The 23,551-nt window shown below is 42.4% G+C and overlaps 1 protein-coding gene and 1 pseudogene across 3 annotated transcripts in view; one reads left to right on the top strand and one right to left on the bottom strand.

The window, feature by feature from the left end:
* Positions 1–23,551, bottom strand: part of LRRK1 (leucine rich repeat kinase 1) — a 118,254-nt gene that overhangs the window by 89,020 nt on the left and 5,683 nt on the right. The gene's annotated exons all lie outside the window — the stretch shown is intronic.
* LOC116660150 lies at positions 9,909–21,588 on the top strand (annotated as a pseudogene).

Below are 23,551 nucleotides of genomic sequence, written 5' to 3'. Positions count from 1 at the left end.
TAAATGCTCTACCTCCTAATGCCATCACCTTAGGGATTAGGTTTCAACGTATGAATTTTGATGGGATACAAACATTCAGACCATGGCAAAGATCTTGCTTAAAATCATGGGACATGCCCACTAATGTTCCCAAGTAAGAGATAAGCTTATAATTAATGTAGTTTTAAATCCTCAGGGCAGTGTTCAGAACGAATTGTCTGGTTAATCACTATAAAATCCTTGGTGGCAATGATTACTGTGATAAAAAAAAAAATGGCTGTAATCAAAAGCCTGACAAGCAACTTGATACTTTCTCCAGGGTGCTAGGACCGAATGCTAACTGTTTCCTCTCAGAGGAGAAAGCATTCTCGTTAGGAGCCAGGCTCATCAACGGCACACCCAAAAGAAGAGCATGTTAATAAATGGAGTGTGTATAACTGGGCAGCCACGGGGGACAGAGACAGTCAGACTCATCACTTGTTATTGTCCATGTTTTTTAAGTTATCTTTTCTAGTGGGTGTGAAGTACTATCTCATTGTGGTTTTGATTTGCATTTCCCTCATGACTAACGGTGTTGAGCACCTTTTCCTGGCCATTGGCCATTTTTATAACTTCTTTGATAGATGTCTATCCAGATCCTCTACTCATTTATTTGTCTTTTTTCAATTGTCTTTTCACTTTCTTGATTATACCCTTCTAGTACAAAATTAAAAAATTTTTTTTCTTTTGTCACTTGTGCTTTTGGTGTCATACTTAGAAACCACTGCCTGATCCAAGGTCATGGAGATTTAATGCTATGTTTACTTCTGAGAGTTTTTGAATTTTAGCTTATATGTAGCTCTATGATCCATTTTGAGTTATTTTTTGTATATTGTGTAGGTAGGGATCCAACATCATTCTTCAGTTGTCCCAGCACAATTTGTTGAAAAGATTATTATTTTCCCATTGAATTGTATTAGCATCCTTCTAAAAATCATCTGACCATAACTGTATGGGTTTCTTTCTAGATTATTCTGTTCCATTGATCTACATGCCCTTTGCTTATGCCCTATTACACTGTCTTTATTACTGTAGCTTGTAGTACACTTTGAAATCAGGCAGTGCGAATCCTCCAACTTTTGTTCTTTTTTTCAAGATTGTGTTGGCTATTCTGGGTCTCTAGAATTTCCATATGAATTTTAGGATCAGCTTGTCAATATCTATGAAAATTTCAGTTGGGATTATGATAGGAACTGTATCTGCAGATCAATTTGGGATTATTATCATATTAACGTTACTAAGTCTTCCAACTCACGAACACGGGCTGTTTTCCCATTTATGTAGGTCTTCTTTAACTTCTTTGAACAGTGTTTTGTAGTTTTCCATGTATAAATCTTGCACTTCTTTTATTACATTTATTCTCATTTGTTTTATTCTTTTTGATGCTATTATAAATGTAATTAATTTCTTAATTTCATTTTCAGATTGTTGAGAATATATATATATAGCTACAGTTGATTTTTACATTTTGATCTTGCGTGCTGAAGTTGCTGAGCTGATTTTACTATTTCTAATTTTTTGGTTTGTGGATTCCTTATGATATTCTATACACAATATTATGTCATCTATACATGGAGAAATTTTCACTTTTTCCTTTACAATCTGGATGCCTTTTATTTCTTTTTCTTGTCTTATTACCCTGGTGAGACCTTCCAGTATAATGCTGAATAGAAGTGGTGAGAGTGGAAATCCTTGATTTGTTCCTGATGTGAAGAAGATAGAATTCAGTTTTTCATAAATACATACACTGCTAGTTGTGGATTTTTAAGAGATGTCCTTTATCAGGTTGAGGAAGTTCTCTTCTATTACTAGTTTATTGAATGTTTTTTTTAATCATCAAAAGGTGTTGAATATTGTCAGACACTTTTTCTGTGCCTGTTGAGATGATCACGTGATTTTTTTCTCCTTTATTCTGTTAATATGATGTATTATGTTCATCGATGTTAAACCAAGCATGCAGTCCTGGGATAAATTCCACTTGACTGTGGTATATAATCCTTTTTATACATTACTGGATTTGCCAGTATTTTGATGAGGATTTTTGCATATATATTCCTAAGAGATACTAGTCTGCAGTTCTCTTGTGCTGTCATTGACTGGTTTAAGTCAGGCTGACACTGGACTCATAGATTGAGTTAGGAAGTGTTCCATCCTCTTACTTTTTGGAAAAGTTTGTGAGGTGAAGGTTAAATTTTCTTTAAACATTTGACAAAATTCACCAATTAAGCCATAAATTGAGCCTGGCTTTTCTTTGTGGGCATGTTTTGATTACTAATTCAGTCTCTCTGTTATATTACAATTCTGTTCAGATTTTCTATTCTTTCCTGAGTCAGCATAGGTAATTCTCGGTGGGTAATTTTCTTTCTAAGAATTTATCCACTTCATCTAAAGTGTTGAATTTGTTGACGTACAATTTTTCATAGTATTCTCTTATAATTATTTTTATTTCTGTACAGTTGATAGTGATGTCCCCCTTTCATTCCTGATCTTGGTACTTTGAGTCTTATCTCTTATTTTTCTTGGTCCATTCTTGTCAATATTGTTAATTTTTTCAAAGAACCAACTTTTGGTTTCTCTGACTTTCCTCTATTGTTTTTCTAGTCTCTATTTCATTTATTTCTGTCCTAATCTTTTTTCTTTCCTCTGCTTGCTTTGGGTTTAATTTGTTCTTTTTTTTTTTTTTTCTAGTTTCCTAAGATGGAAGGTTAGATTATTGATTTAAGATCTTTCCCCTTTTTAGTATTGGTGGGTATAGCTTTAAATCTCTTTCTAAGCACTGCTTTATCTGCACTCCCTAAGTTTTAGTGTGTTGTGTTTTTGTTTTTGTTCATCTCAAAGTGTGTTCTAATTTCCCTCGTGATTTCTTCTTGAACTCGCTGGTTATTTCAGAGCATGTTGCTTTGTTTCCACGTATTTGTGAATTTCCCAAATTTCCTTCTGTTATTGATTTCTAATTTTAGACCACTGTGGTCAGAGAACATATTTTGTTCGATTTCAATCATTTTAAATTTACTGAGGCTTGTTTTATAGCCAAACATAAAATTTAAACACATAAGGAAAAAAACTTCACAAAACTCCATGTGTCCCAACACACACAAACTAGATAAAAACATAGCTGACAAATGAGACAAGAAAACTGCAACTTACATCACGGAGTTAATATGATGGAACAGGTGTGCTCTTACACTGCTGGAGTGAATGCAAAATGGCACAACCCCCATGGACGGGAATTTACCAAGACCTAGCAAAATTACATCTGCATTTTCCCTCTTAGCCCAACACTCTGTCTTTTAGAAATTTACACCAAAGACACAGCAGCAAAAATGCAAAACGATGTCTACACAAGACTATTCCCTGCAGCATTATTGCAGGGGAAACGATTCAGATGTCCATCTATAGAGAACTTAAACTATAAGATGTCCATACAAAAGAGTCCTAGGCAGTGGTAAGATAGAAAGAGAAAGAATTCTATATACTTGGGACTCATTCTCTACTGTTATGTGATTCTCAGGGCAGCTCCCATTACCTCCCGCTAGGGTGGTGCACACAACATCCCAGGCCCCAGTGGCCCTGTGTGATGGGTCTTCTCACTCCATCCTAGAGCTCAGAAGACAGAGGCTTAGTTGAGGGCAAATGAGGAGCCTGAACTCCGCCCCCAAGTGGCACCTCTGGTGCAGTACAGTGGAGGAACTGCAGCCTCTGTGCTTGGTTTGGCTCTGACTAGAAAGTGACACTGTTTCATGGAAGAGGGAGAGGTTGGCTCCCTTCCTCCCTGCCACTGTGCCCACGGTCACTGCCAAGGATTCCCCCATGCCCATCCATAATCTCCATGCAACCGTAAGTACTGATGGTGGAGGGGGAACCTGCAAGGAGGTATCCTGCCTCCACCTCCCCTTCCTCCCAGGCAGTCTGGGTAAACTTTCCCAGTGCAAGGTGGGCCAAGCAGGGGTGCTGAAGAGGGCAGACAGACACCAAGACTGGCTGGCTTTGGGGGAATTATCTGGGAATCTCTTGAGAGTCTGAGATTAGAGACCGAGGACAGAGACTGCATTTGTGAACTTCTGGGGAAGATCTGGGCAAAGGAGTTCAGAGGCTTGGCTGTGTGCTTTAAATGGAATTCCCCGTGAATGCCTTGTCAAGAAATTTTAGTAAAGATTTCACCTGCTTTTTGATTCTGTTTTAAGATTCTGGGCTGGAGTTTCCTTGGAATACATCACTGTGCTGACAGAGGCCATGAAGTGGTTCAGATTTCTCTGGATCTCACATAAAGATTCCTTTTTCCTCCTCTTCCTTTTTGACAAATCACTTATACTAGGATATGTTCTGCAACTGGCTTTCCCCACCTAAAACTTCTTCTGTCTTGGCACATGGAGATCCAGCACATCCTTTGCCCTCATTGATGGAAAGTCACGGCATTTCTAGTTCTTTGTATTTCCCTTCAGTGCTGCCCTGGACATCCCTGTGTGTGCATGTCTCACCTGTGAACTGTAGCTCCAGGTGATGTTCCTAGCACTGGGAGAAGGAGAGGATATATTCAGCCTTGATTTTTTGTAAAGATTGCCAATTTGCTTTTCCAAAAATTACACCAATTATACTCTGACTTAACTATCAACTCAACATTAGTTTAAGATAAAATATCAACAATAGAGCAAAAATTCTATCTTTGCTGTATTCAAGAACATTATGCTATCTGATTGTTTCCAATCTGAAAAGCAAACTGAGACATCTCATAATTGCTTTTGCTTTTCATTTCTTTCCATATGAATTCCATTCGGCATATTTGCATGTTTAGCCATCATGTCTACCTTTTGCAATGAACTAAACTCTCTCATTCTATTTTCTGGTGCATTTGAAGGTTGCAATATTCTTTATTTTCATCATTCATGTGCCAGTGCTCTTTGCGGTATATGTTGAGAATAGTTTTTACCTGTTTGTTGGTTGTCACCTGAGAGGCTTCCCTGCAGAATAGTTCTAATTGTTATGTAATCATGTTTATTAATCTTATCCTCTATGTTATCTGGATCTTGAGCTTAGGCAAAAGTCCTTTCTTCCTCCCAAATTATTTTATCATTTTTCTTGACTTTTAGTGGTGTTCATTTTTATGTTTACATATTTGACTCATCTGAAATGGACTTTGGTGTGGAAGGAAGGAAGCAAAATGTTATTTTTATCCTGTTATCAAGTCAACGTTCTTTTCTGGACTAATTTGAAATTCTAAGTAGTAAAGCAAAATCAGCATGACTTCAGGTCAGTTTTCGAGTTGCTACTCTGTTCCATTGCTTTCCCTGCCCTTTCCCTCCCCAGCATCTGACACATTTCATTACCATGGCGTCGTAATAAATCCTAACACATGATGGAACTAACCTCCCCTCCTTCTCTCAACTGACCTTTTCCTCATCTGAATTTTCCTGGCTATTCTCCTATGTTTATTTTTCGAGGTAGAATTGATTATTCTTTGTTCATCTTCCAAAAAGAAATCCTGCTTGTATTTTTGTTGCTATTGCCCTGAATTATAGAATCAACATGTGCAACATGTGGAGAATTGACATATTTACAATGTCGTCTTCTGATACAAGAGGACAATATGTCATTTTCTTAATTGAAGAAGAATTGACTTACAATATTATATTAGTCTCAGCTGTACAACAGAGTGACTCAATATTTTTATAGATTATGCTACATTTATAGTGATTATAAAATATTGGTTATATTCCTTGTGTTGTACATTATATCCTTGTATCTCATTTATTTTATATTTAGTAGTTTGTACCTCTTATTCCCCTTTCCTGATCTGGCTCCTCCCCCATGCCTCTCCTCTGGTAACCACTAGTTTGTACTCTATATCTGTCAATCTTTTTCTGTTTTGTTATATTCATTTGGTTTATTTTTAGATTCCACATATAAGTGAAAACATATAGTATTTGTCTTTTTCCATCTGACTTATTTCACTGAGCATAATACCCTCCAGGTCCATCCATGTTGTTGCAAATGGCAAAATTTCATTCTTTTTTATGGCCGAATAGTATTCCATTGTGTGTGTGTGTGTGTGTGTGTGTGTGTGTGTGTGTGTGTGTATCACATCTTTATCCATTCAACTATTGATGGACACTTAAGTTGCTTCCATATCTTGGCTATTATAAATAATAGTACTATGGACACTAATGTGCATCTGTTTTTTGAATTCGTGTTTTCATTTTCTTTGGATATATACCCAGGAGTGGAATTGCTGGATCATATGGCAGTGCTATTTTTAATTATTTGAGGAACCTCCACACTCTTTTTCACAATGGCCTGCACTGATTTACACTCCCACCAACAGTGTACTAGGGTTCCCTTTTCTTCACATCCTTGCCAACACTTGTTATTTTTTGTCTTTCTGATGCTAGCGATTCTGCCAGGTGTGGTGATACCTCCCTGTGGCTTTGATTTGCATCTCCCTGATGACTAGCGATGCTGAACACCTTTTCTATTCAAGTGTCTGTTGGCCATCTGTATGTCTTCTTTGGGAAAAAAATATCTATTCAGGTCTTCTGCCCATTCTTAAATTGGGTTGTTTGGTTTTTTCTGATATTGAGTTTTATGAGTTCTTTATATATTTTGATAATCAATATGTGGATATTAACCCTTTATCAGATTTACTTAAATTCTTTATGTTCAAGGTTTAAACTTCCCTTCACATGGGCCCTGTATATTTTTCATTATTTCCCCTAGACAGTGTATATTTAATTTATATTAATTTAATAATTAAGGGGAAAAAAGCAGAACATTTCTATTTATAGCCCCTTGTTCGTTCAAAAGTTCTCATTTCAGTTCTTCTGGGCTCATAAGTGGACCCCACTAGGGCTTCTAATTATGTGTTAACACCCATTAGACACGTCAGTTTGAAGTCCTCCTTGAAATCAATAAGGAAAGATCAAAGAGCTCTGAGAGACTGGATAAGCAAAAGATATGAGGACAGGGCTCCAAAAAAGTAAATATAACCAGCTCTCTGCATACACTAAAACATGCTAATCCTCACTTATCCTAACAGAAATGCATATTAAAACTATACTGAGACACCATTTTTCACACATCAGATAAGCAAAACCCCCAAATGTGATAATAACCACTTCCGTCAGGACTCTGGGGAAACAGGAAGCCCACACCTTGTGGAAAATAGGGGTGAGCAGGAAGAACTCCTGTGGAGCCTGATTTGACAGTACCTGGTAGATTTCCAGAAGCACGTGTCCTTTGACCCTTGATTTTGAGAATTTATTGTGTGGACATGCTTGTATACATGTGAAAAGACATCAGAGCATTATTTGTTATAACAAAAAATGAGCAACAGCCCAAATGCCCATTAAGAGGAGACCGCTTAAGTAAACTGAGCTACATCTGAACAATAAAATGCTATGCAGTTGTCAAAAGAATGATGATGGTTATGATGACAGCCTTTACGTACGAATGTGTGAAAGAAACAGGCAATTTACAGAACAGTGTGTGTAATCAGCAACACACTGTGTAAAAGAGGGAAAAATAAGAATCTACATTTGTTTTGCTCGTATAGGTACCCAGACATTCTGGAAGGATGTAAAAACCAAAGACTTGTGAATTCATACGTGTAGCGTTTGAGCCGTGTGACTATACTCAAACAACTACAGTTTAAAAGTCTCAGCAAGGAAAAATACATGAAGTCATCATCCTTTCTTTTCGCCTGCACATCTTCAGGCACAGACACACAACCTCAAGTTCAAACAACAAAAATTGACTCCAGCTGATTCGTCTCCATCCTGAGACAGCCAGCTGCCTTCCAAATCCCAAAGCGGGCACACACACAAAAAGCAAAAAAGCCAGGATCAGGGGTCCTTTGTAGCTCCCAGGGTCATAAGTTGACGTTTTGAACCTGTCGGTTTGTGGGGAACGCGATGGGTGATTACAGTGTAGCCTCCCAAAGGGTAAAAGCAAGCGCCCCAAATGCATCTGTGTAAAAGATAATGCTTAAGAGAAGCCTGCAGCCTCGCCGTTTTGCCGGGAGACAGAAACTCTGAGATCTTCAGTCTGAGTGAGAGTTTACATTCCTAGGCACTGCACCCTCTATGGCCAGGTCTGGAGTGTGTGGCAGAGTTGTACTAAAGTGCTCTGTGAGTGTCACTGTCACAGCTGAAAACATTCCTCTGTGGAAATGCTCACTTGAGTACAAACTTCTTCAGTTAATACAAACCCTGGCCAGACAACAGTACGGCTCTTTGTTTTTATGAGTGATATTCTGATTATTAAATCGAGACACTCCATGGTTCCTCAGTAACCACAAACATCCCAAGAATGCCTGGGCCCTGCTGCCATGGCCCTTTGCCCACTGAAACCTGACTCAGCCCTCACTATGTCTCTGTGACCTGTGTTCCAGGCACTCCCTATGGACAGCTTGCGGCTGAGCATTTGAAAGCTACTCATGAATATTAGAACTTCAAGCTTGACAGAGTTATCTTCCATGAGACACACAGATTTTGCTAACTTGGAAAAAAGAAAATGCATTTCGAAGATACAGCAAAGGAAGATTTTGACTTTAATGAGAATATTTTTAATTAGAACTTTAATTAAGCCGTTTTAATTAAAATTATTTTGATGATGGGGTCATCACATTTCAGCTATATATGCATATATGAAAATGAGAACTGGCCACGTTTTAAATTCAATGCTTTTTATTGGCTTCAAACTCAATAAAATCAAAGACCCCCTCATTTTTAAGGGGCTGCCCGTTTTTATCAGTGTGACATTATTATCATTTTCACTAACAGAAATAGAGTCCAGGACAGGCTACATATCTTGTCCAACAAGGAAAGAGAAAGAAATGAACATTTATTGAGGGGCTACCGAGCACACACCCTTGGCGTGGTGCTAAGCCTTCAGCAAACAGATTCTGATCATGCCTGTGTTACAGATGATGACTGAGGTGCCGAGGAACTGGGATTTGAACCCAGCTCCTTTGGACCGCAGAGTCCACATTCTTGGCACTGTCTCTCAGTTTCTCCTGCAAATTGCACACCTCAGGGATGCCCAGGAGTTGCTGGGAGACAGGATCCAGGCAGAAAACTGAGCCCTGGATGTAGCCACCACATCCTGCCCCAGATTCTTAAAAACTATTAAAAGCATTAAAAAAAAAAAAAAAAGCCATATTAGCAGAGAAAACAAGAAGGAGACCTGATCGGGCCAGAAACCACAGTGCACGAGGTGGCAAGGTTCAGGAGTGCTCTGAGGCTGCCTGGAGTGCATTGAGGAAGCAGGAGGGCCCCCAAAGCCACCAGCAGAGGGACGGCGGGAAGGGGAAATCCACAGTGAGCCCCTCTCCAGCCTGGCAGTAGAGGGCAGAGGGCTCTGCCCCTTGTGCACTAGAGAGGGAGTGTGGAGTCTCAGGCGGTGGGTGACACCAAGGCGGCACGTGGAGCACCCCCCAACCCAGAAGACATGCTCCGAGTGCACCCCCCCAGGGCAGCCCACTGCAGGCTCCCTGCCCTCCTCTCTGCAGACTGTGGTGATCAAAGCTGCGTTCGCAGGCAGCTCTGGGAATTCCAAACACCATGATCAACACCCAAGCAGGTACCCACCAACATCTGAGGAGGATGAGCACCGTAAAGGAGAAGCACCCACCTCCACCAACCACGCCTGTGAGCAGGGCAGGCTGCAGACGGGCAGGCCGGGGATCCCTCCTCACCTCCCACCCCGGCACAGAAAGTAAAGCCAAATTAAGTCCCTGCTCATGCAGCCAAGGACACAGGGCCCTGGGAACCATGCTGATCACCCAAGGCAGGAGAGGACGCGGCCTACCATCCCACCACGGTTTGCCCTGGAGCCTCAGAGTCCCCAGGAGGAAGTGAGCAGCTGACAGTGACAATGCTTGGGCCAGGCAGGGTCTTGCCAGATCTGAGAGCCTCATTTCTTGCTGCACGCTTACTGCACTGCTCAGTGGGGGAACCTACACAGATAACCCAGTCCCCGAGGTAACGGAGTGCGGGCAAACTCTGGACTCTTGGTTGATGACTAAACTTGCTATCAGCAACCACCACCCTCATCTGGGAGGAGAAGACTGAGTCAGCGTCTGAGGTTTCCTGAGCAGAACCTTGGGCTCTGGCTTTCCAGCATCTCAGGGGCCCATTTCCATCTAGAACAGTGTTAGCAAAGCAAGGACAAGACCTCAGGATAAATAGGACTGACGTCTTGGAGGGAGACAGGAGGACGGGGCATCCATGAGCAAGAACTGACTGAAAATTTCGGAAATTAAAACGGAAGAGTTGAGCTGTAAAACACAGTACGTGGGTGGCAGAGCATGATGGATACAGCTGGAGGACAAATCAGCAATCTGGAAGACTGAGCAGAGAGCGCAGCACCAAGAGGTTCAAGGGCAGACAAAAAATTAAGAGACATGGAAGATGATGCTTGAAGCTTTTCAAAATGTGTCTAATCAGGATTCCAGAACAATACACCTAAATTAAAAAAAAAATTCTCAAGTAGAAAAAAGATGAGTTCTCAGAAGTGAGAGTTACTCTTCAAAAATAAAAAAGCTGAAAAGGGGAGAAGTGGATTTAGAAAAAAAGAAGAAAATAAGCAGAAAAGCAAAAATCAATTACATAGAAATCAGAGAGTTTTCCTCCGTCATACTGGCGGTATGGCTAACTCTCCTCCCCGCCATGTCTCATCACAAGACTTTCAGGATCAAGCGATTCCTGGCCAAGAAACAAAAAGCAGAATCGTCCCATTCCCCAATGGGTTCGCTGAAAACTAGTAATAAAATCAGGTACAACTCCAAGAGGAGACATTGGAGAAGAACCAATCTTGGTCTACAAGGAATGGCATGTGAGATGGCACACGTTTCTATGCTGTTATCAAGGTCACGTGCATCTTACCGCATCACTCTGAAAACCATTATCCCCTGGACAGCTGGATGTGTCTTATTGGGAAAATAATTCTTTTTGTTTCAGTATTTCTGCACTAGTAGACTGGCTCCGTAATAAGTATGTGAGAGCTTTTGTTGGAAGAAATAATTAGAAACCAAAGAAATTAAAAACAGCAACAGCAAAACTCAAAGCTACTTTTTTTTCAAAGGATTCATGAAACAATCTTATTGAAAGATTGATGAGAAAAGTAAGAGATGGGGGTGCGGGGGTAGCAAAAGTGTGGACAATACCTGGAACAAGAAAGGAGACAAAAATGCACGGTAGAGAATTAAATCAGGAGAAGTGGTAGATGGCAGGTCTGGGACAGGAAGCAGACCACAGGGGCCTGGGATACCTTGTCACATCAGAAAGAAAGGATGCCATCAAAGATCATGGGGCCACATCAAAAGATAAAGCAACCAACCCAAAGGGGCCTCTGCTGACCAAAGATGAATCATTTTAGCATCAAAAGTTTAAAAAGTTAAAATCCATGAGTGAGTAATAATACTAAGAGAAACCTTTCATTGGTCACCTTTGAAAGATGCAGGGAACCTATGATTTTCATAAAGAGAAATAATTAAAATAAGCGATTTATTCTGACTTTCCCATACAGACTGTATCTCAAGGTACTACAGAGTTGATGGGAGAAGGTCCTTCTTTTGAGATAGATTTCAGCTGGAAGATAGACTTAAAATAGCACCACTTCACAACCCTAATGAAATAACTGATCTAAAGCAACGATTGATGACTGATAAAACCACTAGGTGAACAGCTGAGAAACCATTAGGGTCTTTAAGATGAAATATCATGCTGACAACACCCAAAATCATTGAAAAATTTAAACATTGCCAAGACGTCATTTGACTCCTGCGGTGAAGCAACGGGAAATGCACAGCACTGGCTATCTAGTGTTCCTGCCAAATGTCTTACTGAAGGAAATCAAGCCTCTGGATCCACAGAAGCACAGAGAAGAGAGGGACAGCACCACACCGGACACAATCACCAGAATCCAGACTGCGTGAAGCTGCAAAGGACAAGCAATGTGCTTATGCCAACAATTAAATTGCAAGGAAAAAGGAAGGGAGGGAGAAAGATAGAAATTAAGAGACTTCAGAACCACATCAACTCAACAGAATACAGGGACTTTGATTCAACAAATCTGATTCAAGCAAACATAGATGAAAACAAATTATGAGACAATCAAGGTCATTTTAATGCTGACTACATACCTGTTTATTAAGGAAATATTTTTATTAGTAATAAAACGTATTGTGGTCAGATTTTTTTTTTTAACACTTCTTAACAAATGAAGTCTGGAATTGGGTTCTAAATAATCTAGAGAGGAGGGAAAGGGATATGAATAGATCAAGACTGGCTATTCTCATGTATGTTCGTACGACTCAATAACAAAAAACAACCCAATCCAAAAATGGGCAGAAGACCTACAGACATTTCTCCAGTGAAGACATATAGATGGTTAAATAGGCACATGAAAAAATGCTTAACATTGCTAATTGTTAGAGAAATGCAAACCAAAACTGCAAGGAGGTATCACCTCACACCAGTTAGAATGACCATCACTAACTAGTTCACAAATGCTGGAGACGGTGTGGAGAAAAGGGAACCCTCCTACACCATTGGTGGGAAGGTAGCTTGGTGCAGCCATTATGGAGAACAGTATGGAGGGTCCTTAAAAAACTAAAAAGAGTTAATCTATGATCCAGCAATCCCACTCCTGGGCATATATCTAATTTGAAAAGATACATGCACCTCAATGTTCACAGCAGCACTATTTACAACAGCCAAGACATGGAAACAACCTACATGTCCACTGAAGATGACTGGATAAAGAACTTGTGTTTATATGTACAATGGAATACTACTCAGCCATAAAAAGAATGAAATAATGCATTTGCAGCAGCATGGATCAACCTAGAGATTATCATACTAAGTGAAGTAAGCCAGAAAGATGAAGAAAAATACCATATGATATCACTTATATGTGGAATCTTAAAAAAAAAGATACAAATAAACTTACTTACAAAACAGAAACAGAATCACAGACAGAAAACAAACTTGTGGTTACAGGGTGAGGGGGAAGAGGGTGGGGAGGGATAAATTGGGAGTTTGAAATTGCAGATACCAACTACTATATATAAAATAGCACACAACAAGGTCCTACTGTATAGCACAAGGAATTATATTCAGTATCTCATAATAACCTATAATGAAAAAGAATATGAAAAGGAATATATATATGTATAACTGAATCACTATGCTGTATACCAGAAACTAATGCAACATTGTAAATTGACTATACTTCAATTAAAAAATAGAATTTGAAAAAAGATTGGCTCTGTGTGGTAATGCTGAAGCTGGGACAATGGATACAGAGAGGTCCATTACAGATTCTACTTCTGTGACAAGTTCAGACTTTTCCATAATATAAAACATAGGAAAAAGAACTAAGATAAAAACATAACATTTCAAAATCCTGCCTAGGCTAAAGATTTATGAAAAGAAAAAAAGCCATTTGAATTTAGGCCTAAGAAACTGGCTTCTGAGAAAACAAAAAGAGAGTGGGAACTATTTTCTCTGATTCTTTGGAAGAAGAAAGGGGAACAGGAAGACCAGGGACCAGGGTAGGAGAGAATACTTTTCATTGTGTTCCCCTTTGTAGTTTTGAATTTTATATTGAGGCTTCAATTTTATATTTATGCTTACCTAAATAAAAAAAATTTATCTAGGAAAAAGAAATAAAATCATCTAAAAACATATTTTAAATCCTGAAGTCACTACGAACTTATACTAATACATCTGAACATCTAGATTAAATGAACGATGATCTAGAAAAATGTATTGACAAAACTAACTCAAGAAGAAATGGGATGGATGGATGTATGTTCATGTGTGACTGAAAAATTGTGCTGTACGCCAGAAATTGACACGACATTGTAAACTGACTATAACTCAATTTAAAAAAGAAGAAATGGAAACTTTAAATAAATCTGTAGTCTTTAACAAAATAGAATCAACAGCAAAAAAAAAAAAAAAAAAAAAAAATCTACCCATAAAAAAGCACCAAGACCTAGAAGATTCTTTAGGTAAAAGGTTTTTCCAGCCCCTTGGAAAATAAAGCTCTTATGCTATACAAACTTAATGCTGATTGAAAAATTAAATTACAAAAAGATTGGCCCAATATGAAAATATTTATTTAAAAATCTTAAATACGGGTCTCCTATGAAAGGTGCAGTCTTTGCATCCGAAGGTAGAAGAACACCTTTATCACCAGAGATGGGGAACTCAGAGCCAGGAAACCCGTATAAACAAACCTCGTTACTTTATTTTTTTTGCAGGGGGAGGTAATTAGGTTTTTTATATTTGCAACCAGTTGAGTTGTTTTTAAAAAAATTTTTTGTTTTTTCAAATTTTTTGTTTGTTTTGGGAGGGTAATTAGGTTTATTCATTTTAATGGAGGTACTGGGGATTGAACCCAGGACTGTGTGCATGCTAAGCACACACACTTCTACTGAGCTATACCTTTCCCCTCCTTTTTCCCTTGTTATTTCTTTTAATTTACTACCCCACATCCAAACTCTGTGTCGACTCTTCACTAATTAACCACCCAAAACCTAAATTTCTTTGTCCTGTCAATTCCTCACAAATTTATTGTTTCTGTCTAAAAAATACAAAAACAAGAAAGAAAGAAAGAAAAATCTTAAATATGGAAACTATTCTGAAAAGAGCAGGATTTCCCTAATGTGATTCGGGTTGCCACTCCTCAAACATGGCCAGTGAGCCAGCTGAGGGGTGCCCCTTCCTCCTAGGGGAAGGGATGGCACCCCAGCTCGGTTTCCGTAGGTCTAGTGGCTGCAGGCTGTAACATCCCCCAGCCCCAGTGGTCCCCGATACACAAGCAGCACCCACACTGGCACATCATTGACAGGCTACCCTTCTGGGAGGGGAGGCCCATGCTGGACCCTCTGCTGGACTGGAACCTACTCCTCTGTGTCAGTTTCCCTAGCAAGCCTCCCTGCGAGAGGACGAGAGACTGGGGACCACAGGCGACCCATCCTGCAGACCCAGGCTTTGTGATTTCCTCTGCCTCAGTTAAGCCTCTTCCTAACCCTGGCATGCAATGCTGTGTAATTTATGCTGATCCCTTGTGTACCAGAGAGCAGCCCAGAGAGGACTGCCTGGCAGGACAGAAACAATCCTACATATTTATGGGCACTCATATGTTTAGCAATGGTATAAAACGTGGTAAATGGTCCACACTAACATCTGAATAATGGCTACCTTTGGGGGTTGATGGAGAGCAGTTAATATGGAAAGGTCTAAAGGGGGCTCTAACTGTATTTGTCAGGTTTTATTTCTTAAAATTATTGAAGTGACAATGGAAAAATATTAACCCCAGTTAAATCTGCGTGGTGGGTACATCCTTGATTCCTTTTTCTTTTACACCTCACATCTGATCCATTATCCAACTCTGTGGTGTAGCGTATCAAAGATGGCCACACACGTTTTGCCATTCCTTCCTTTGGGAGCTGGAATCTATTTCCCATCCTGCACGGAATCTGGATGGACCCTCCGACCCATTTTTGACCAACAGGGGGCAGCAGAAACGATGAAGAGACAGTTCCAAGCCTCAGCCTCATATGAGTTTGTTTCCGAGTCAGAACCAGAAACAGGAAACAGAGACCCTTTGGGGAACTGCCCCTGGGGCTGTGCCTTGGAGTCAGCTCTGTATCACTTGCTTCCTTAACCAGGGGTGGGTATTAGCCTTATCATTTTTAATGTGTTTATTCTTTGATCTTGCAAGTCTGCTGGGGGCATGTTCAACTCTTATGGTAATAGGCAAAATGAAGAAAGAATCTAAAAACACTTTAATAGGGGACTGAGTAAATAAATCTTGGAACCATGGAACTTGGTGCACGTGAAAAAGACTCCATACCAAGTTGCACAATATATGCACAATTGAATGTCATGAGTGTAAAACCAGAAACATATACAAAAATGATTGTGTGTGTGTGTGTGTGTGCGCGTGTACACGAGTGCAGGAAGGGGATGGAAGGAAACAAATTCAGCTAACTGTGGTCACCTGGGCAGGGGCCAAAGAGGACTGTGGCTTTATTGGTATAATTTTATGTTCTATGAGAATGTGTGTAATTACACACAAGTCAATTTTTAACCTTGGGGAGCTCCCTGCCCACTGTCAGGCAGGGGTTCTCTGCTTGCTTTTTGCTTTTGAGCCCAGAGGTCTTGGTGTTGTTTGCATGGGCGACCACCCATTGGAGATGTTTGATGCTGACAGCTGAGGGGAGGGGCGAGAACCGCCAGAGGGGCCTTCCCTGGCCTCCTCCACCTCTAACTCCACCTGTGGCCGTCTGCCTGTCTAAGAACCTACAGGGCCACCTGAAGGCCAAAATGAACTACAGAAAGGATCTTTAAGAGTGTCACTCTTGTCCTTTTGTATTCATATCCTAACCCCCAATTTGCCCATAGTTCGACATTCAAAAGAATGGACTAACGGTTTTCAATGCCTTTAACTATCTCTAAATCGCTGATAAATTCAAAGGGCCCAAATGAAGTTACTTTTGGTTTTGGTTCTCCTGAAATGAACAGGGAGGCGATTGATTTTAAGACCAGCACCTGGAGACATGCCCGGCCGCTGATGACAGGAGAGGAGGTAAAAGGTCTGAGGCACCGCCCTAGCACAAATTAGCAAGACGAAGTGCATCCTAAAAAGTTACTTACAATTCAAAACATCATTTCTAACTAACATGTGATTCCTTCCGTAGCATCAGGGCTCAGGAAGGACTCCACTGCTTGAGATACATGTTTCTGTTTTTCGGGTTTTTTTCCTCTTTTCTGCTTTATGACAAATGTCACTCAGTAAAGAACAAGATGGTTAAATAGAATCTGAACGAACTGAACACCAAGGCGGCCAGGATGGTGAAGGGACTCAGAACTGGGATTTCTAAGGAATATTGGAAGCCCCTGTTTTCATTCATCAGGGTTCCTGAAAATATGTGTGAAATTCACACACTAGAGTTTGGACTTAAATGTCATTGAGTGGGATAACTTATATGTTATTTAGTTCTCTCAATTCCCAGAATATTAGAATTTCATAAAAATCTCCAATTATGATTTCTTCAAGGTCTGGCTCACAGGGACCAGGAAACCAGGCAGGTGGGAGAAAAGTCTTTGTCCCTTGCACCAGGACCTGGGGATGTCCATGCAGGTGCCTCCCTACTCATAGGCCACTGACCTCTTTATGGAGGCCAATGCACAGGGCTGGGAAGAAAATCTCCTCTCTTGGCCATAGAATGGCTCCTAGGTGGGCACAAAGGCCATCAGACACAGGGCCTGCCCACCCTGGTAAAGGGAGTCAGGGACAAATGTGGGGAAGGGAGGGCTGAAGCCCTGGGTGAGATTCAGGCTCTGGCCACCTAGAATGGGTAGGGGGATGGGGTGCTCCCAAGAGCTTGCCTATGGCAAGGTGGAGGGTCAGAGTGGGAGGCCCCTCTCCCCATAGGTCGAGGTAGCCATGGCCTAATGCTTAGTCCGCAGACTGAGGAACAAAAGCTCGGTGAGATTCGAGGGAAATGTGTGATGTTGCAGGCAGCCTGCCCTTGAAGGGAGTGGGACAGTTTGCTTAGCCTGGAAAGGAATCCACAGGCAAAGCAAGGTGTCTGCTTTAGTTATTTCAAGAAAAGGGTTAAGGGATTCCGACCATCTTGGACCGATGCAGCTGGAGGCAATGAGAGAGGACCGGTCTCTGCACACATCCTTCCTGACAGAGCAGCCCACAGAAGGGCAGGTGTATTGGAGAGGGAGTCAGCACTCTGTTGCTAGAAGTAAGCAAGCCTATTCTGGACAAATAATCAGGAGATCTCAGCCTCAGATGCAGGTTAATGCTAAAAGCCCCATCACAGCCAGAGCTTGTGTAGTTGGGCTGGCTTTGCAGGCACGAAGCACAGCTGTGTTAACTGCTGCCCATGTGGCTGGATGCCCACAGCTGACTCTCCCACCACACGGGCCACCACTCAACCTCCCTCCTCATTCAATAAGGGATTCAGTACTGGACACTGGCTACGGTCCCTGGGGACCCAGTGCTGCTCCTGTAGCCAGGCTGACCATGGTCTCATTCCTCACAAAGCCCCGTCTTCCCCTCCTCCTCTCGCGGTGTAAACACAGCCCAGCAGTCATGAGCAGGACACCCACTCCAGGAGCAGGTGGAAGATGTGGGCTGGTGGCTCCGCTCTGACAGGCCCTCATCACCACGGATCTGTCCCCGGTAGGACCTCTCGCAGCAGCTCACTGAGAAAGCACTCTGCCACCCCAGGGGCACTTACCATTCATGCTGTTTCCTATTTCTATTTCTAGAAGGCAGGAAGAACCCCTCCCTCCCCTTGAGCAAATCCACTTGGCTCTGAAATTAAGAAGTTATTTTTAAGACAGATTTGAAAAAGCCAAAGGAAGAAGAAAAGGACATTGGAAGTAACCTGGGACTTGACGGGCCTCCAGAATGTTCCTTTTCCTCCTTGGGTCCATGCTGGTCCGGTGGAGAACAGCGCTCTGCAGGGCAGGCAGAGGGAGTCAGGACCGCTCACAGAGACCTGGGGGATGCGGACCCCCTCTGGTGATGTCTGTCCCGGGGCCCCTCACCCTCAGGATCCAGGAAAGGCTCGCCGAGTGCTCTGGGCCTGAATTACCTAGAAGTTCCCTCACTTATCTCCTTTCCTGGAGCCTTATCCTGGCTGACAGGACAGGTTTCCCCACTCTGACTTGTGTGAGATTGTCGTGGAAGAATGTCTAATGACATGTTTTCAAACTGGAATGTCCTGGCCCAGTATCTCACTGACCCTAGCTTCACCTCACGCACTCTCTAAACTTCCCTTCTAAAAGTGCCGCCTGCCCCGCAGGCCAGCTGAATGCTGACAGTGCTAAGGAGACGGGGCCAGCAAGGCTGAGACATGCCTTCCCGGGGCCCAGCTGTGCTGCACAAGCACAGGACAGCTGTGCGCAGTCCACTGGGTACCACAGGGCAGCCGGAGAGGCACTCACATGCTCCTGGGCCCTGAAAGGGTTAACACTCCAAATAAGGACAAGGTGAACTGAGCAAGTCAAAGACAGGTAGAGGCATGAACAAACATGCCCAGTACACACACACACATACACAAGACCATTACCCCAAACCCCAAAGTAAAACATGGTTTTTTTTAAGCTAATTTTTAATTAAAGTCTGGATCTTTTTCCAAACTCTATTTGGAAGGATAAGAGTGATGTTATTTCCAAAGCAGGTTATCTTGCAAGGATTTTTTTAAAAAGTGAGTGCGAACTGCTCTCGCACTGAGCACAATCTGAGTATCACTGTTTCACTTTCTGGCTGTCAGCTTTCATTGGGCAGTGCTGGGAATTAGGTCTGCGGTGGTCCTCCCTGGGGTGAGGCTGGTGGATTGGAGGGAGGAAGAGGAGAGGTGGGGCTCCCCTGGGGAGAAGTGGGGCCGAAAAAAATCCATCTTATTTGATGGTGACACAACTCAGAGGGTGGGCCCTGTGGGAGACAGAGCTGCAGGTTCATGGAGTCAAATATTCCCACAATTATTCCGGAAAGAAATTAAGGGGAAAGAGGCCAGTTGAGGCAAATTTGACCTTGGAGATGAGCGCCCACCAAGGGCGGTGTGCCGGTTAGATACTAATTCCGAAACGTCCGCACTTAACAAGACAACAATGTTTAAAACACTCCCTCACACCACACACAGAAATAAACTCAAAATGGATCAAAGACTTAAACATAAGACAAGATGCAATAAACCTCCTAGAAAAAAATATAGGCAAAACATTATCTGACATACATCTCAAAAATGTTCTCCTAGAGCAGTCTACCCAAGCAATAGAAATAAAAGCAAGAATAAACAAATGGGACCTAATTAAACTTACAAGCTTCTGCACAGCAAAGGAAACCATAAGTAAAACAAAATGACAACCTACGGAATGGGAGAGAATTTTTGCAAATGAAACCGACAAAGGCTTGATCTCCAGAATATACAAGCAGCTCATATGACTTAATAAGAAAAAAACAAACAACCCAATCCAAAAATGGGCAAAAGAGCTAAACAAGCAATTCTCCAAGGAAGAAATACAAATGATCAATAGGCACATGAAAAAATGCTCAGTATCACTAATTATCAGAGTAATACAAATCAAAACTATGATGAGGTATCACCTCACACCAGTCAGAATGGCCATCATTCAAAAATCCACAAATGACAAATGCTGGAGAGGCTGTGGAGAAAAGGGAACCCTCCTACACTGCTGGTGGGAATGCAGTTTGGTGCAGCCACTATGGAAAACAGTGTGGAGATTCCTCAAAAGACTAGGAATAGACTTACCATATGACTCAGGAATCCTGCTCCTGGGCATATATCCAGAAAGAACCCTACTTCAAAATGACACCTGCACCCCAATGTTCATAGCAGCACTATTTACAATAGCCAAGACATGGACACAGCCTAAATGTCTGTCAACAGATGACTGGATAAAGAAGAGGTGGTATATTTATACAATGGAATACTATTCAGCCATAAAAACCGACAACATAACGCCGTTTGCAGCAACATGGATGCTCCTGGAGAATGTCATTCTAAGTGAAGTAAGCCAGAAAGAGAAAGAAAAATACCATATGAGATCGCTCATATGAAGAATCTTAAAGAAAAAAACCAACACATAAATACAAAACAGAAACAGACTGAGACATAGAATACAAACTTGTGGTTGCCAGGGGGGCGGGGGGTGGGAAGGGACAGACTTGGATTTCAAAATGTAGAATAGATAAACAAGACTGTACTATGTAGCACAGGGAAATATATATAGGATCTTGTGGTGGCTCACAGTGAAAGAGACGTGACAATGAATGTATGTATGTTCATGTGTAATGGAAAAATTGTGCTCTACACTGGAATTTGACACAACATTGTAAAATGACTATAACTCAATAAAAAATGTTAAAAAAGTAAAAAACAAACAAACAAAATAAAATAAAACAAATTGCAATATTCTTCTTCTGGCTGCAAAAGTAATATAAAGCAGCAACCACCACCAAAAGGGACACCTGCTCCTGGTAGGAAACATACACCCTACAGATAAGCGAGAGCAGTGGCTACAATCCCCGGTGACTGCAAGTCTGCCACCCGCCCCCAGGCTGTGGTCTTGGTGCATATATTTCTATCGAGTGAAAATGAAATCCAACATGTGACGTTTTTAAAATTGGGCCTGCAGAGCTCTGGGATCAAGGTGAAGATCAGCAGTGGGACTCACCCCCCCCCCACATCCCCCACCCCATCAAAGCAACCCCACTGTTAGCTGTTACGTGGGCTGGATGGTATCCCGGGAGAAAAGGGCTCTGCTAGCTGCTTCAATACATAAATAAGATACATTTTTTTTAAAAGCACTGAAGCCCACCAACTCCCATCATGGCACGTAGAATGACGGGCACCAATCCTTGCCCTCGGCCTGTGTCCACACCCCAGCCTGTGGCCTCCTCGTGGAGGGAGTCTTCCACGAGTCCCAGGGCAGGGAACCCCATACTCGGCTCCTGGACTACCACCTATGGGCATATATTTCTACTTTCTTCATTGGAGTCCTTCTGAGAATTTGATTACAATGATAATTTCTCAGTAGAGAAGATAACGTTTGTAACGCTGAGTCATAGGGCAGAATTTTCCAATGTACTTCCGGTCACTTTGCTCTCATCTCCCTCAACTCAGTGGTTTACGTGTCTTCCTCCTCACAAACACCTCCCTCAGCATCAGGGTTCACAAGACATCACTTCTCCTGTCGACACCCCCATCCATGGAGCGTCTGGAACAGCACCAGTGGGGGCTGCGGGATTCGCACAGGCTCCCCTAACTTCATGCCTGTCCCAAGGTTCATTCCGGACAGGGAGCCTGTGGAGTCCTGGGATTCCACTGGGGAAAGAGGCCCCTGAGGCAGGAAAGACTTTTCTGAGCCTTCTCCCTCCGACCTGGCGATCACAGCTGTCGGGGAGGAGGGAACGTGCTAGAACAGGAGTAGTGTAAGGTTCAGAGCCAGACCGTGAAGGAAAAAAAACGGGGGCTGGGAGTGTCCACGCTTTGGCCTTTCGGTACACTCACTCCAACATCCTCTGGCTCACCCATCCTACCTCAGGCCCGGGGGCACGGCTGGTCCAGGCCTGTCCAGGGTCCTTTGGCCCAGGTCCCTCGGACCCGTAAGAATCAACAGGGATCCCCTCGGGGAACCTTGGAAAGCCCTCATCTCAGCCTTGTTACTTCGTTGGCAAAACAGCAGCACGACCTGGGGGCCTATTAGAACCTCAGACTCTGGGTGCCCCCAGACTCACAGAAGGAGAACCTGCATTGTGCCAGGTCCCCAGGGGACTCAAGTTTCCATTGCAATTTGAGCAATGCTGCTCAACAGGGCCCAGTGCCCCACCCCCAGCATCCCGCTCCAGTCAGTCTAGGACTAGGCAGAGTCCCCTCTGGGGTTTTTTCAGATAATACAATCACCCCTTCAGTGAGCCCCAAAAGGACCCCACGTCCCTGCCCCACTCTCATTCCTGGGGATGGCTGAGGACAGGCAGGTGGGGCAGCGGAGCTGAGGGTGCCCTGGAAAGTCAGAGGTGCTATCCGAAATCAGGAAGAGCATTTCCACCACACGCATCATCTTGATCTCATGCTAATAAGGCACAGCCTTTCTAACAAGCAACTGAAAAAAGACACACATCCAAAAAAGTAAATAAATACATAACTTTTCAAAAGATGCAAGTCCAACACTCTGGGAACACTGAGTACTGGGCAATGTTAAGAAGCAAATTCTTTTCTCATTTCATAATTTGATTTACGTGAAAAGAAGTCTTCCAGAAACAGCACTCGAGTTAGCCTTTGGGCATTTTTGATGGAGGAAAAACACTCATGGAAGGGACAAAAGGCCCGCCAAACCAGGTACAACACTGAATCACTAACTCAATTAACGGAGGTACCGACACATGGGTCCTCTCAAACCCCACAGGATGGCCCAGGCTTTAAGGACGAGAGTCAGGGGCAGAGTCGGTGAAGACAGTGTTCAAAAGGCAGTTCTGCCCATTACAAGTTGTTAACATTGACCAGATTTCTACACCTCTCTTAACTCTCGTGTTCCCCGGCTATAAAATGGGGATGAAAGTATCATTTTCAGGTTGTTGTGAGGATTAAATGAGGTTACTTCCTAAGGCACCAAACCAGTGCCCAGTAAGTTCTAAGGGCTGAATAGATATTTATTGTTAATAATATCAGTGAGACCCTACGGGGATAAAAGTGGTGCAACTCTGGTGAACAACCGGCACTATGTGGAAAGAGGCTTAAAAATATTTAAACCCAACAGTCCCACTTCTGCAAATGCATCTTAAGAGGAAAATCTCAGAACCATGTACAAAAAGATGGGCGTGGAACGCTTTTGGTCAGAGTCAGCAACTAGAAGCAACCCAGATGTCCCAAAACATCCAGCAGGAGAGTAAGGACCGGGTCCGTCATTTTGCACACTTCTCCCAAGTCAGAGGCTGTTTCATGGGATCACACCGAGCTCAGCGGCTGACACAAAGGCAG

This window comes from Camelus ferus, chromosome 27 (assembly GCF_009834535.1).
Source record: "Camelus ferus isolate YT-003-E chromosome 27, BCGSAC_Cfer_1.0, whole genome shotgun sequence".
Lineage (NCBI taxonomy): Eukaryota > Metazoa > Chordata > Mammalia > Artiodactyla > Camelidae > Camelus > Camelus ferus.
Note: the sequence above shows the minus strand (reverse complement) of the source record. Positions and strands in the feature narration are given on the sequence as shown.